Here is a 14073-nt window from a genome sequence, read left to right as displayed (position 1 = left end):
TACATTTGCAATTGTGTGTTTGCTGGAGAAATATCTTTATTTCTGTTTGCTGTTACTTTGATTATTCTGAGGAAGGAGGGGCGGGGGAGAGCCTCTCCAGGTTTATAAGTTAGATCCTGTATTTTTGCATCCTGGTAATACAGAGATAGTGTACTTTTTTTTCATTCTTTAATAAACTCTTTTCTTTTTAGGACTTGATTGATTCTTCTCTTGGTTGCATTTCAAGGGAAGGGGAGGGGGAGGTGAGTCCCTCTTTGTGTTGAGTCAAGGATTTGACTCGGTGTGTAATCTCTCTGGAGCAGGCTGGAGAGGGGGAAGGAGGGGAGGGGAACTGGCTGTTTCTCTCTCTCTGGTAAGATTCAAGGGGTTTGAATCTGGGTTCCCCAGTGGAAGTTTGGGGGACAGGCAGTGTTACCCACTTTAAACTTAACTGGTGGCAGCAGAACCGGATCTAGACTAGGATTAGTTTAGAGGAGCCCATGCAGGTCCCCATCTTGGAACCCAAAAGCTCCAAGTGGGAGAGGAGACTTATGACACCACGTATGGCCATACTTACATTCTTATTAAAACTAAGTATCTTCTCCAGAATACCCTACCACTAACCTCCCTATAAAACACACACATGCTCTCCAAAAAAAGAAACTACAGCTAACATGCACCAAATGAACTCCGTTTTCTCAGTGCTGCCTTCAGAAATAGAGAGAGAGAGATGAGTGATTCCAGTAGTAGCTGGGTTCCCAACCACAACCCCTTTGTTGAAACTCATTCATTGTGAGCGTGCAGTTGTAGCTGTCTCTGTCCCAGGATACTTGAGAGACAAGGGAGGGGTGAGATAATACCTTTTATTGGACCAACTTCAGTTGGTGAGAGAGAAGAACTCTGTCTGGCTCAAAAATTTGTCTCTCTCACCAACCGAAGCTGGTCCAATAAAAGATATTACCTCATCTACCTTGCCTCTGCGTGAGCAGACTGCTGCATCCAGGCAAAAGTCTGTTGAGAGACCCATGCCTAGATAAGGAGGAGGGGGGAGAATCTGGTCATGTGTAAAGGAAAGGATAAAATAAGATTAAAAAGGAATAAAAATATGAATCAACTCACCTGCCTTTTAAATGCGGATCATAAAAATGGTGAGATCCTTCTGACCTGTGGTTTTCTCTTTCTGTTGCCTTAGTCTCTTTACCTACCTACTTACTGATTTGTCTGTCTAGTCTCTCTATGTGCCTCTGAATTTCACCATGGCAGGATATCAACGCTTCTTTGCTCCTCTTCCAGGAATAATCCTACCTACCTTGTCAGATGTAACCGGCTGGAGTAAAGAACCTTTCCTCGTCTGACTCTAAGGGTACGTCTACACTACGGGACTATTCCGAATTTGCATAAACCGGTTTTGTAAAACAGATTTTATAAAATTGAGTGCGCGCGGCCACACTAAACACATTAAATCGGTGGTGTGCGTCCATGGTCCGAGGCTAGCGTTGATTTCTGGAGCGTTGCACTGTGGGTAGCTATCCCGTAGCTATCCCATAGTTCCCGCAGCTTCCCCCGCCCCTTGGAACTTCCGGGTTGAGATCCCAGTGCCTGATGGGGCAAAAATCATTGTCGCGGGTGGTTCTGGGTAAATGTCGTCAGTCACTCCTTCGTCTGGGAAAGCAACGGCAGACAAGCATTTCGTGCCTTTTTCCCCTGGATTGCCCTGGCAGATGCCATAGCATGGCAATCATGGAGCTTGTTTTGCCGTTTGTGACTCTCACCGTATGTGTACTAGATGCCGCTCACAGAGGCGATTCAGCAGCGCTACACAGAAGCATGCTTTTGCTTTTGCATGACAGCAGAGATGGTTACTAGCCATATTGCACCATCCAAACCCTTCCATAAATTGGAACTGAGGATGATCATGGCTACCAGTCCTTTTGTACCATTTGCTGCTAGTGCCCCTGGCCGATCAGCCGGCGCGCAAAAGCCAAGATTGGTTACTAGCCATATTGCACCTTCCATCTTTTTGTACCATTTGCTGCTGTCATAAGTGCCCCTGGCCGATCAGCCAGGGGCGCAAAAGCAAAAATTGGGAATGACTCCCTGAGTCAATCCCTCCTTTTGGTTATCTAAAAATAGAATCAGTGCTGCCTAATATAGGCAAGTGTACTAGAGAACCACCGTATCATAGAACAAGAGAGCACAGCTGCTCTGTGTCAGAGCCTGCAGAAATTATGATCTGTATGCTATTCACAGGGGGTGCTCCTGTAACAACCCCACCTGTTGATTCCGTTCTTCCCCCAGCCTTTCTTGGCTACCGTTCTTCCCCCAGCCTTTCTTGGCATTGTCCCCCCACTTGTGTGATGAATTAATAAAGAATGCAGGAATAAGACACACTGACTTGTTAGTGAGAAATGAGTGGAAGGCAGCCTCCAGCTGCTATGATAGTCCAGACAGGACATTAAGCAGTCTGTAGGAGAGAAGCCCAGCATCCCACTGCTAGTCCAGGGGCAACTGAATCTTTTCTTTACACATGAAGGGTGGGGGCTGATGGAGCTCAGCCCCCTGTTGCTATGATGAGGATGGTTACCAGCCATATTGCACCATCCATCCACCAGAAAAAATTAGGGCCAATAGGCTGATGACGAGGACGGTTACCAGTCCTTTTGTACCATCAGCTGAAGCTGATGATGAGGATGGATTTCCATCATTTTGTACCATCAGCCACCCATGGCGGGTGGGGGAGCAAGGATGTTGGTGTTGAGTGCTGCACTATTGCGTCTATCTGCAGCATTCAGTAAAGATAGGGTGACATGTAAAAGAGTCAGAGGATTGTTTTACCTTTCGCTTCTGGGGGTGGGTGGGGGGTGGGTGAGTAGATTGCCAAGCTATGCCCTGACCCGCGGACACTGTGTTTGACCCTAGAAGCATTTGGAGCTCAGCCAAGAATGCAAATACTTTTCGGAGGCTGCAGGAACTGTGGGATAGCTTCAGTCCTCCAGTCCATGAGCATCCATTTGATTCTTTGGCTTTCTGTTACGCTTGTCACGCTGCAGTGCGCTGAGTCCCTGCTATGGCGTCTGTCTGGAGATTTTTAAAAAAGGATTCTGAATTTCATCTTCTGTAACGGAGCGCTGATGGAACGGATTTGCCTGCCCTTACAGCGATCACATCCGCATGGTCCATGCGGGAGCTCTTTTTTTATTTTGATTTCGGACTGCATCGCCACCCGTGCTGATCGGAGCTCCACGCTGGGCAAACAGGAAAGATTCAAAAGTTCGCGGGGCTTTTCCTGTTTACCTGACCACTGCATCCGAGTTCAGATTGTGGTCCAGAGCGGTCACTGGTGCACTGTGGGATAGCTCCCGGAGGCCAATACCGTCGATCAGCGTCCACACTAACCCTAATCCGATATGTTAATACCGATACTAGCGTTACTCCTCTCGTTAGGGAGGAGTACAGAAACCGGTTTAAAGAGCCATTAAAATCGATATAAGGTGCCTCCTAGTGTGGACGGTTTTGGCGTTAAATCGGTTTTACGCTCCTAAAACCGATTTAAACGCCTAGTGTAGACCAGGCCTAAGACTAAGAACTCATTAATGAGAGTTGTTTAAACGCTGTCTTGCTCCTCTGGGACAAGATCCCTGCAGATCAGTTTCGGAAACAAGCTACGTGTAATACTGATCTGGGTCAGTCCTTAAGCAGCAATTTACCATGCACAAGAATGAGAGTACTGAAGTTTGGATTGCCAAAGGAGCCTAATGGATTTAGGTAACCAATCTCAGTGCCAGGCTTGGATTTTAAATGCGCCCTAGGAGCTAGACCCCCAAACAGCAAACCATTTCATCTCCCATATGCCCCATTGACGATGCTAGCCATAATGTGAATGGAGCAAAGAGACTGCATGAGATGGTAGGGAAAAAGTAGGAGATGAGAGTAAGTGGGGCGGGGGAAACAAAAACAAACAAACAAACAAAAACCCCTAAACAGTATTGCTTGACCCTGAGCTATTTGCAAATTTGACACCTATTCACCAAATATTTTCATGCATAGGAAAAGAAAGTCTAATTTGACAATCCCGCATATGGAAGCATCCCCTATACCTTTAACTGGGATACTTGGATGTGGGGGAAACTCATTCACTTCTCACCTCTGTCTGCTGTGGAGAAGAGCTTTGAAGTTAGGGCTCCCATCTCTCAGGAAAGTGCTCTATTCTGTGAGCTATAAGGTATTTTAGAGTAGGGCTTTCTCAGGCTCTCCTGATGAAGCTGTTCACATTCTAGAAATCAGCAGCACATTGGCAACAGCACATACTAGATCCATCACTGGAATGCAGCCATGGTGGCATGTAGAATGGATATCCATCTTAGATTCACCCTTGCAAGATTTCCTGCTTCCACACGAGTTAGTATGGGAGGATTTAGGTTTCTTAAATTTCTCAAAATTGCATCTCCCAATCTTATTCATGGTCACCGTCATGCTCTTCTTCCTTTGACCTCAGATTAATAACCCTTCAGTACAAAAGTGTACCTTCTTCTGCACATTGGACATGACCCCACGATTGCATCTTCTTCTCAACTGATGCATGACTGCAACTAGCTGGGATCATCTAAGTATGTCCTCACTTGTGAAAAAATCAGACTGTGACACTCTGTACTTCGAGGGAGCGCCCTGTAATCCCCATCTTTATCATTTGTAACTAGTTGTGATATTTCATATAAGGCGTGCCATGTAAGGTATCATGGAAAAGGTTATGACCTGCTGAAACCATTTGTTTTACCTAAATAGGTATATCTTGAGTGATTATGAAGTTATGAGATTGTGCTCTATGGTTCTCATAGAAATAGGCTGTAAATTTGGGAGTTATCCAAATGCTAGTTTCCCCAGAGACAACAACAAAGGAGGGGACCAAGTGCCCAGGGGGTTGTGAAATTGGCCATCAACAACTATTGTCCAGCAAGGGAGGTACAATTCAATGACTTATCTGCACAAGACCACACCTGTGACTCAGCAATGCCCCAGCCATGCCTGGACATGTTTTTTTCCAAGTACATGGACTAAGAGTACAAAATAATAGAACGTAGGACGAAGCATGATGGCCCCTTTTCCTCTCCCCCGCACCTGTACTGAAGGCAAGGAGAATGCTGGAGCTGAGGGGACTGGTCCCAGGCCTAATAGGGAAGGTCTGTGTATCAAAGACTGTAACCAACCTGCAATATCCAGTGGGGTGAGAAAAACTGCTTGAATTAGATATTGCCCAAGTTTAACAAGGCTGAGCATTTAGACAGTGAGCTTAGCTTTTATTTTCTTTTGGTAAATTCTCTGACTTTTTGTCTATCACTTATATTCTACCTTTTGCGCTCAAACTTACTTTTTATGTTTATCCTCACCAGTGAGTTTGTCTGAAGTGTTTGGCAAATCTGGTCAGGTTACAAAGGCTGGTGCACGTCCACTTTCCCCTGAAGAAGTGGCAAACTAATCAATAAACTTGCATTGCTCAAGAAAGGATCTTGACCAATGGAAGACAGTATATTCCTGAGGTTCAAGGCTGGTAGCAGGGCAGGATTTGACTGGTGCCTTTCTCTGTGTGTTTTGTAAGTGGCTGGGGGAGCATTTATGCAATCTAGCTGGGCATGGGGCTCCAAATGCTGCTGGACTGAGTGATAACAGCACCTGGAGGGGTGTGATGCCTTTCACTAGGAGAGCACTGTGAGATACAACCCAGGCTAGTGAATTGAGAGTGCACTGAAGTCCCATAGTCCCAGGTTGCTGCCCAGGGATCCCGTCCCACAAACCAACAGATGTAAAAAATCTGCTGTATTTTTGACACTGAAAACTGTCTAGTTTCCTCCTCAGCTATTGCTAATGGATATATTTCTGCTCCATATAACAGAGTTGCCATGGCTACCACATTGAACACTCATCTCTTAGCTGTCACATAGACATTCTGCCACCCAAACGGAAGCATTTGAAGATGCTGAAATGCCACCGATGCAAGACTGATCATACCTGTGACCCCTTCAGCTATAGAACCTTCTGCTGTCAACTCACTACCCAGATAGATACAACTATTCACCCATTCAAAGCCATTGACATGTACATGCACAGCACCAGGCCATTCATTTCCATTTTATAGGAGGCATTCATGGCTTTGGTTTTATCATCATACATTGTTATTTTTCTCAACTGTTGGTCACTAGTCACTCCAAGTAAGGCAATACCAACTTCATATTCAAGATCTACTCAAGAGGAATCTCTAAATAATACACCTCCTACCTGGGCCTCAATCAGTCTGTGACACTCTGTGTCTTAAAGCAGGACCCTGCCCCCCCATAGTCACACTGCCATACACTTATGATATATTTTGTACAAAGTAGATCATGTAAGGTAGTAATGGAAAAGTTACAATCTATCAAGTATGATCATGCTGTGTGTATTCATATATTATCTTTGTATCTACAGTTATGAATATTAAGTTGGTACCAGTATTTCAGTTGTTTGCTACTGGGGGTGACACCCAGCAGGTATTAACATCTTGTCTGTCCAACACATTGTGAACGGACTATACAAGTTAATGGCCCATTTGTGAATACTTAACTCTCACAATGGACCATAGAAGAAACCTGTCCCCGCCTGAGGGGCCTTCCTGTGAACTTTCTAGCTGAAGTGTGGGTGATGGCTGCTATTGTGCTAAGTATATAAGGGCATGTGACTCGCTCATGTAACCCTGACTCCATCTTGTAAACTGTATTTTTTCAGAAACTCGGCTGGGGGCTGCGCTTAAAACTGTAAAACTCCACCCAGTGGAGGAAGCTATAAAAGAAGGAGAGTGACGTCATGGCTTGTTCTCTCTCCCACCACAACTCAAAACCTGAAGGAACATCTGGAAAACAAAGACTCTGAACTGGGGAGGGGCTCCCAGTCTGAAAGGATTTCTAGCCTACATACTAAAGAACTATTTGTATGATCTATCAGGGTGAGACATTACTTGATTCAAACCTTGTTCAGTTATTAGAACTGTGATTTTATTGTATTTCTTAAACTAACTTTGATCTATACACTTACTATTTGTAATTACTTAAAATCTATCTTTTGCAGTCAGTAAACGTACTTTTATGTTTATTCTTACTAGTGAGTTTGTCTGAAGTGTTTGGTAAATCTACTCAGGTTGCAAGGGCTGTCCTGGTCCACTCCCATTAAAGAAGTGTCAGATCAAGAAATACATTTTCATTGTTCAAGACATGACCTTCAGCAGTGCAAGACAGTGCAAGACAGTATATCCGTGAGGTACAAGCCTGGGAGGATCTGTTTGGTGCCTTTCTCTCTGAGATTTCATGAGTGGCTCTGAGAGCATTCATGCAATCTAGCTGGGTGTGGGACTTCACATGCTGCTGGACTGAGTGATAACAGCACCTGGAGAGAGGTTTGCTGCTTGTCAGTAGCAGAGCATTTTGAGACCCACCCCAGGCTGGTGAATTCAGGGGGCACAGCTTTCCACAGTCTCAGGTTGCATCCCGTCACATCATCCAATAATCTATTCTAACATTAAATACTCTAAAGCATACCTGAAATCATAACTGTCGCACCCCCGATTCTACAGAATGCCAGTCTGCAATACAACTGTTGACCCTCACATAAATCAATGTACCATGGTACTGTTCCTCTATGTAGCACACTGGTGAAGCCATATCCACAGCACCGATTGATGCACTAAGTCAAACGAGGGTATGAATTCTATAAACACAATGGTACTATCCTTTGGTCACTCGAGTAATTTTTCAGTAACATTTTTTCCCTCTCTACTACTGAGATGCTTTTAGTACCATATAATGGAAAGGATATTTCACCCCAAAGGGGTCTTTCTGGGCTGTAGGGGAAGAGGCTTTTTCCAATACTTGCCTAACACTTTACATTTTGTGTGTGTCTACACAGTCAGCTAGGGGTGTGATTCCCAGCTCACCCAGACATACTCACAGTAGCTCTCTTTGAGGTAGCTGACTCAAAATAGTAATGTAGCTGCTGTAGTACAGGACGTGGCATATGTTGGTATGTGTTAGATGTGCCAAACCTACGGATAGGGTTCAGGCAGATTTTCATTCAGTGAAACTAGTCTGTGCCTCCACTCACTGCTGCCCATGATACTACTGCTACATTTCTAATTTTGGAATGCTAGCTCCAGGACCTGGGAATCCCACCTCAAGCTCATAGTGCAGACATAGCCTTAATGGACATTAAGAGTCAATGTGTTAAAGGCTGTAGCCTTCTGTACTTGGGGAGCACTGGAACCAGTTTGAACAGGCTGGATCACCTGTGGGGGAACCATACACAGACACACAGGAAAATCTGGGCAGTCCAAGGGAATGCAGATCAGACAGATTCTGTCTTTGTAATTTATGAGCGAAGCCAAACTAATTTAGCTTCTAGTGAAGTATGAGATTAAGTATGTGTTCAGGGCTCTTGTAGGAGCTGTCCAACAAGTACCAAAGGGTTTTTCTCTGGTTTCCAGTTCATCACATCTCAGGTCAGACCAAGGTCATCACCTGATTCCGAGTCATTGTTTTCTCCAGTTTGGCTCTTTAAAGAGACCTTGACTAGGTAATAAGCCAGACAATGGGTATCTGCTCAAAGTGTAGCTTCAAAAGGGATGGATTCTAGGTGGGTCATTTGCATAATATTCACTTCCATGAATTTCCTTCAAAATCCACTTCTCAGGTATTATCCCCAAAAGTCCTTTGAAGTCCCCAATATCTCCCAGCAATTGCCTTCCTTTTAAAGAAGCTCCACACAATCCTACAATAGTACACAAACATTTGCATTTTTAATAAAATGAATTCCAAAAAGATGAAACATAATTTAATCAGGTTTGTCCAGGATATTACAGGACCTTGTCAGGTCTATCACAAGGCCACTCTTGCAATATAGTGTCTGAACCTCTTGTTGCGCTTACTTAACTCCCATCTTCTTACAGCCTTACTCCCATCTATATGGGGTTGACTGTTCGCGTCCTTCTTTTCCGTTTCAGTCTGTCTTAAATGCTATTCTTTGGAAACTCTGCAGCTAATCGTATGACATCCATCCATCTAGTTATGGCTCTGCCAACCCATCCCTTACCCTCCATTTCTAAGTTGAACTCCTTGTTTCCTATATAGTCTTCTGATTTTCTTTTCACATGGCTAAACCATCTATTCCTGGACTCCCTCAGCTTTTCTATAACTGTTACCATATTCACATTTCCCCTACTTCACTCATTCCAAACATGGTCCATCCATGTAACTCCAAGCACCCATCTTTACATTTTCATTTCCATTGTATTCAAGATCTGCTCCTGTCTGTTCCTCAGTGCCCAGAATTCAGAGTCCTCTGAAAGTGCAGGCCTAATTAACATCTTGCAGATCTCACTTTTCAATTTGGTAGGTTTAGTGAAAATACAAATGCTCATATAAATAGGCATATAACACCTAATCCAGCAAAAGCTTTTACTCCTGTGAATGTTGTAAACATGAATAATTTTATTGAAATTAAGTGTGAGTACGGACTATTAGCATGAGTGTAAATCTGTCTGAATGTTTGGGACTATGATGGGTTAGATCACAGAAACGCTCTGGTAGCTGCCACTTGATATGCCAAGACTACTTCTACCCCTGTCTTCCCCTCCAGCCTGGGACCCCAGCACCCTGTGTTGCTGAGCCAGACACGCCCGTCTGCTCCAACACAGACCCAGGGTCTGAATTATTTGCACCAAAGCTGCAGGTTTACCTGAAAGCAGCTTACAGAATTGTTCCTGCCTTTAACACTCAGATGCCCAACCCCCAATGCAGTCTAAACCCAAATAAATCCATTTTACCCTGTATACTCATAAACTGTTTGTCCTCTATAACACCGATAGAGAGATAGGCATGGCTATTTGCCAACCCAGGTATTAATACATTCTCTGAGTTAATTAATAAGTAAAAAGTGAGTTTATTAAATACAGACAGTAGGATTTAAGTGGTTCCAAGTAGTAACAGACAAAACAAAATCACCAAGCAAAATAAAATAAAACTCGCAAACCTACTTCTAATCAAACTGAATGCAGATAATCTGACCCTCAGACATGCTTCAGTAAGTTTTTTCCTCAGACTGGACACCTTCCAGGCTTGGGCACAATTCTATCCCCTGGTACAGCTCTTGTTCCAGCTCAGGTGGTAGCTAGGGGATTCTTCATGATGGCTCCACTTTTTCCTGTTCCACCCACTTATATAGCTGTTGCATCAGAAGGGGGAATCCTTTGTTTGTCCCTCTGGGTCCCATCCCTTCTCACAATGGAAAAACACCAGGTTAAAGATGGATTCCAGTTCATGTGCCATTATCACATGTCACTGTAAGACCCCAAGCCTTCATTCCCCGCAGCCTGGCTCACAGGAAGGCTTGCCTACAAATAGAGCCATCTACAGTCAATTGTCCTGGTTAATGGGAACCATTAAGATTCCAAACCACCATTAATGGCCCACACTTTGCATAATGACAATAGACCCTCAGAATTATATTTCATATTTCTAGTTTCAGATACAAGAGTGATACCTTTAAACAAATAAGATGATCACACTCAGTAGACAATAAGCTTTGTAACAATACCTTTTGCATGAAGCATATTCCAGGTTCTTTATATTCACCCATTAGCATATTTTTATAAAATCATATAGACTGCAATGTCACAGGGATCATATATAATGTAGATTAGTTTCAGGTGCTCTATAAGTGGAAGTTTTGTAAGCCTTAGTTGGAGGTCTGAATGCAGACAGGCTGTAGGAGTACGTCCATTTAGTCTAAACATTCAAGTGCATGAAGTGTCATGTCTCTAGATCAGACGAGATACACAAAAACAGAGAAACGAACAAGCACATTCAATGGAGACCTCCTCTCTTTCTTTCTGTAGGATTTTCGTAAGGTGAGGGTGATGGTTTGGACTGAGCGACTCTTGGGAGGGTGTTTTTTGCATGTATTGATGGCATGAAGATGACAAAATTACAAAGTGGAACTTATCTTGCCACACATTACATTTTTTATCTTAATGTAGTGAAATTCAGAAAATGTTTAGATACAAATATTTTGGGTTATTATAATTAATTCTGAAAACATATTCTAAAGGGATATTAAACATGTTTCAGACATTAAACCAATTCTATTTATTTACAACTCTACTGTGAGGAGCTGAATATACCACAGCTCTCTACTGTGAAACTTTCTGACCATCTGGTTCTAGTCACTGTCAGAAACAGAATATTGAGCTAGATATGGCCCTCAGCTTGGACTCAGTTCTTATGTTCCCATCACATGGAGTGTTAAAATTGAGCAGTTTTCTTCAGCAACAACTGTGACCCACAAAGATTCCAAAGTAGTTACTGTGTATTAATTTGGATCCATAGACAGGCCCAAAGTGTCCATTTAACTCAGTCAATGTCCCACATTAAACTGTTTTAAACAAGTTTCAGAGTTTGATATGCAGAGACCTCACTCTTCTTAGTACCTTGGCAAACATACCATTGAAAATCCCATTTTATAACCTTATATTAATGATACAGACAAGACGGCAAAACAGTTAAAGCATTTGAAATGTAAAATATTACATCAGACTTTCATTTTAACTTCACTTGTTCCCTCTTTCTTCCACTGAAGACAGTTTTTTTTTAAAAAAAGAATTAGATTAATTTATGTAGGATAGGTCCATCAATGGCTTTTAGTCCAGATGGCCAGAGAGGCAACCCCAGGCTCTGGATGTCTCTAAACCTCTGACTGCCAGAAAATGGGACTGGACAACAAGGGATAGATCACTCAATAATTGCCTGTTCTGTTCATTTTTCCCTCTGAAGAATCTGGCACTGGCCCGTGTCAGAAACAGGATACTGTGCAAGATGGACCATTGGTCTGGTTGACCATCTGACCTGGGATGGTCTATCATTTGTTCTTATGTCCTAACATCATGATAGGTGATTCCCTAGCCAATGGGAGAGGATGAGGAAAAGGGTGTGTTCTAAACCCCACCTCTGTCAAAGAGTTCAGTCCCCATGTCCCCTGGAGCAAGACACCTCCTTCTGTTTAGAGGGTTCCCAGGTGGGAATCCTTTAACTGCACCTAAGGCATTTTTTAACAAAAAGCTGGGGTGCGGAAAGGAAGAAAGAATTCGAAGGAGGAGACCACACAACTTTTATCCCAATGGTCAGGGTAATCACCTGGGATGTGGGAGGGCCCCACTTCAAGTGCCTGATAAAGAGACAGGATGTAAACAAGGGATCTCTCCTCACCCATTTGAGTCCCCTAACGATGGGGATATGGGATATGCTCATAGGGGTCTCTGTCTAACTCTCAGACCTAAGTTCCTTTGTGGATCTAATCCTACCTGAGAAATAAAACTATTGGCTCCACTATTTATTATAATTACGTATTGAAAAAAAATCCTTGAGATTTTAGTAGGCTGAAGTACAATAAGATAATTATTTAATATCAGTTGTTTCAACAAATTAGTCAAAAACAAACTCCGAGAAATCAATAGTTAAAGAGATTTTTATAAAATTGGCCATATACTCAGCTGGTATAAATTGGCCATAGCTCCCCTGAAGTCAGTGGGCCAGATTAAACAGATATAGGGAAAGGAGAGAGAGAGAGAGAAATGTGTGAATGACTCTATGGCTTGGTGCTCAGAGCACTCACTATGGATGTAGGAGACCCAGGGTCCAGGCCCCTGTGCTCCAGTGAATCTTGTACAACTTGTTCCAATGACTTTAATGGAGCCACACTGATTTAAAGCAGCTGAGGTTATCACAATGTGACAGTTACCTGACTTGAGAATGTCCCAAACACAAGATAGCCACAAGTGTCTGCTCTTGGATTTAATATATAGGAGAGAGGCTGGGATTTAATTAAGATCATCAGCACTACTTGACAAACTTCAATTTCCCCAAAGTTTTCCCCAGTGCTATTTTCACCTCCTTGTTTCTCAGGCTGTAGATGATGGCGTTTAACATGGGGGGTCAAGATGCTGTACTGGATGGAGAATATTTCATCCAGAACCACAGAGGAGACTGAGGTGGGTTTTGTGTACTGGAAAAAGGCTGTCAGGTACCATAAAACAACCACAATAAGGTGGGAGCTGCAGGTGGAGAAGGCTTTATGCCTGCCCTCCGCAGAGTGTATCCTCAGGATGGTGGACATGATGTAAATGTAGGAGATCAACGTGAGGAGGAAGGAGCTTGACCCAAATATCACAACAAAAGTAAGAAGCACCACTTGACTGGTGAGGGTGTCAGTGCAGGATCATTGTAATAGAGGAGGGAGCTCACAGCTAAAATGGTTGATTTCATTGGGCCCACAGAAACGTAACTTGGAGGTAAAAACAGTGTTAAGCAGGGCATGGAAGAAGCCTATTGCCCATGCCCCACTCAAAAGCTGAACACAGATCCCTTTGCTCATTCTTTCCATGTAACGCAATGGGTCACAGATGGCGGCGTAGCGGTCATAAGCCATGGCTGAGAGAATGAAAATTTCAGCACCAATTGAGAGGATGATAAAAAACATCTGGACAATGCAGCCATTGACAGAAATAGTTTTGTGCTCTACTAGGAAGTTCATCAGCATATTAGGCACTGTGACTGAGGAATAGCAGATATCAACAAAGGATAAATGGAAGAGAAAGAAGTACATTGGGGTGTTAAGATGAGAATCAGCTCTTATCACCACCATGATCACTATGTTACTACACAGAGTGATTAGATAAATAACTAAAAACATTGAGAAGAGGAAAATCTGCATCTGTGGGTCACTGGAAAGTTTCCGGAGAATAAATTCGGTCACTGTGGTTTGATTTTCCATTGATATTTATTTGGGAAAACTGTAACCTGTAAGACCAATAAATAAATAAATTTAATTTAAACACAAAATAAGTGAACTAAAATGACATGCTGACCTTATCTGCTCAGTTGGATGAATGTAAAGAGAGCCCTATTCTATCCTGTACAATATATATATTTAAATAGATTTTAAGATTTTAAGTTTTAGAGAAATGGACAGCAACGAAGTGGTTGGAATTTGTGTGTTGTACAGAGACAAAATATGCCAGATCGGGGC

The 14073-nt window shown here is 43.0% G+C and overlaps 1 pseudogene; it reads right to left on the bottom strand.

Annotated features, from left to right (window-relative positions):
- Window positions 1-12884: 12884 nt before the first annotated feature.
- LOC120384033 lies at window positions 12885-13818 on the bottom strand (annotated as a pseudogene).
- Window positions 13819-14073: the final 255 nt, after the last annotated feature.

Source organism: Mauremys reevesii, linkage group 15 (assembly GCF_016161935.1).
Source record: "Mauremys reevesii isolate NIE-2019 linkage group 15, ASM1616193v1, whole genome shotgun sequence".
Classification (NCBI taxonomy): domain Eukaryota; kingdom Metazoa; phylum Chordata; order Testudines; family Geoemydidae; genus Mauremys; species Mauremys reevesii.
The sequence above is the reverse complement of the archived record's forward strand: the minus strand, read 5'-3'. Positions and strand labels throughout refer to the sequence as shown.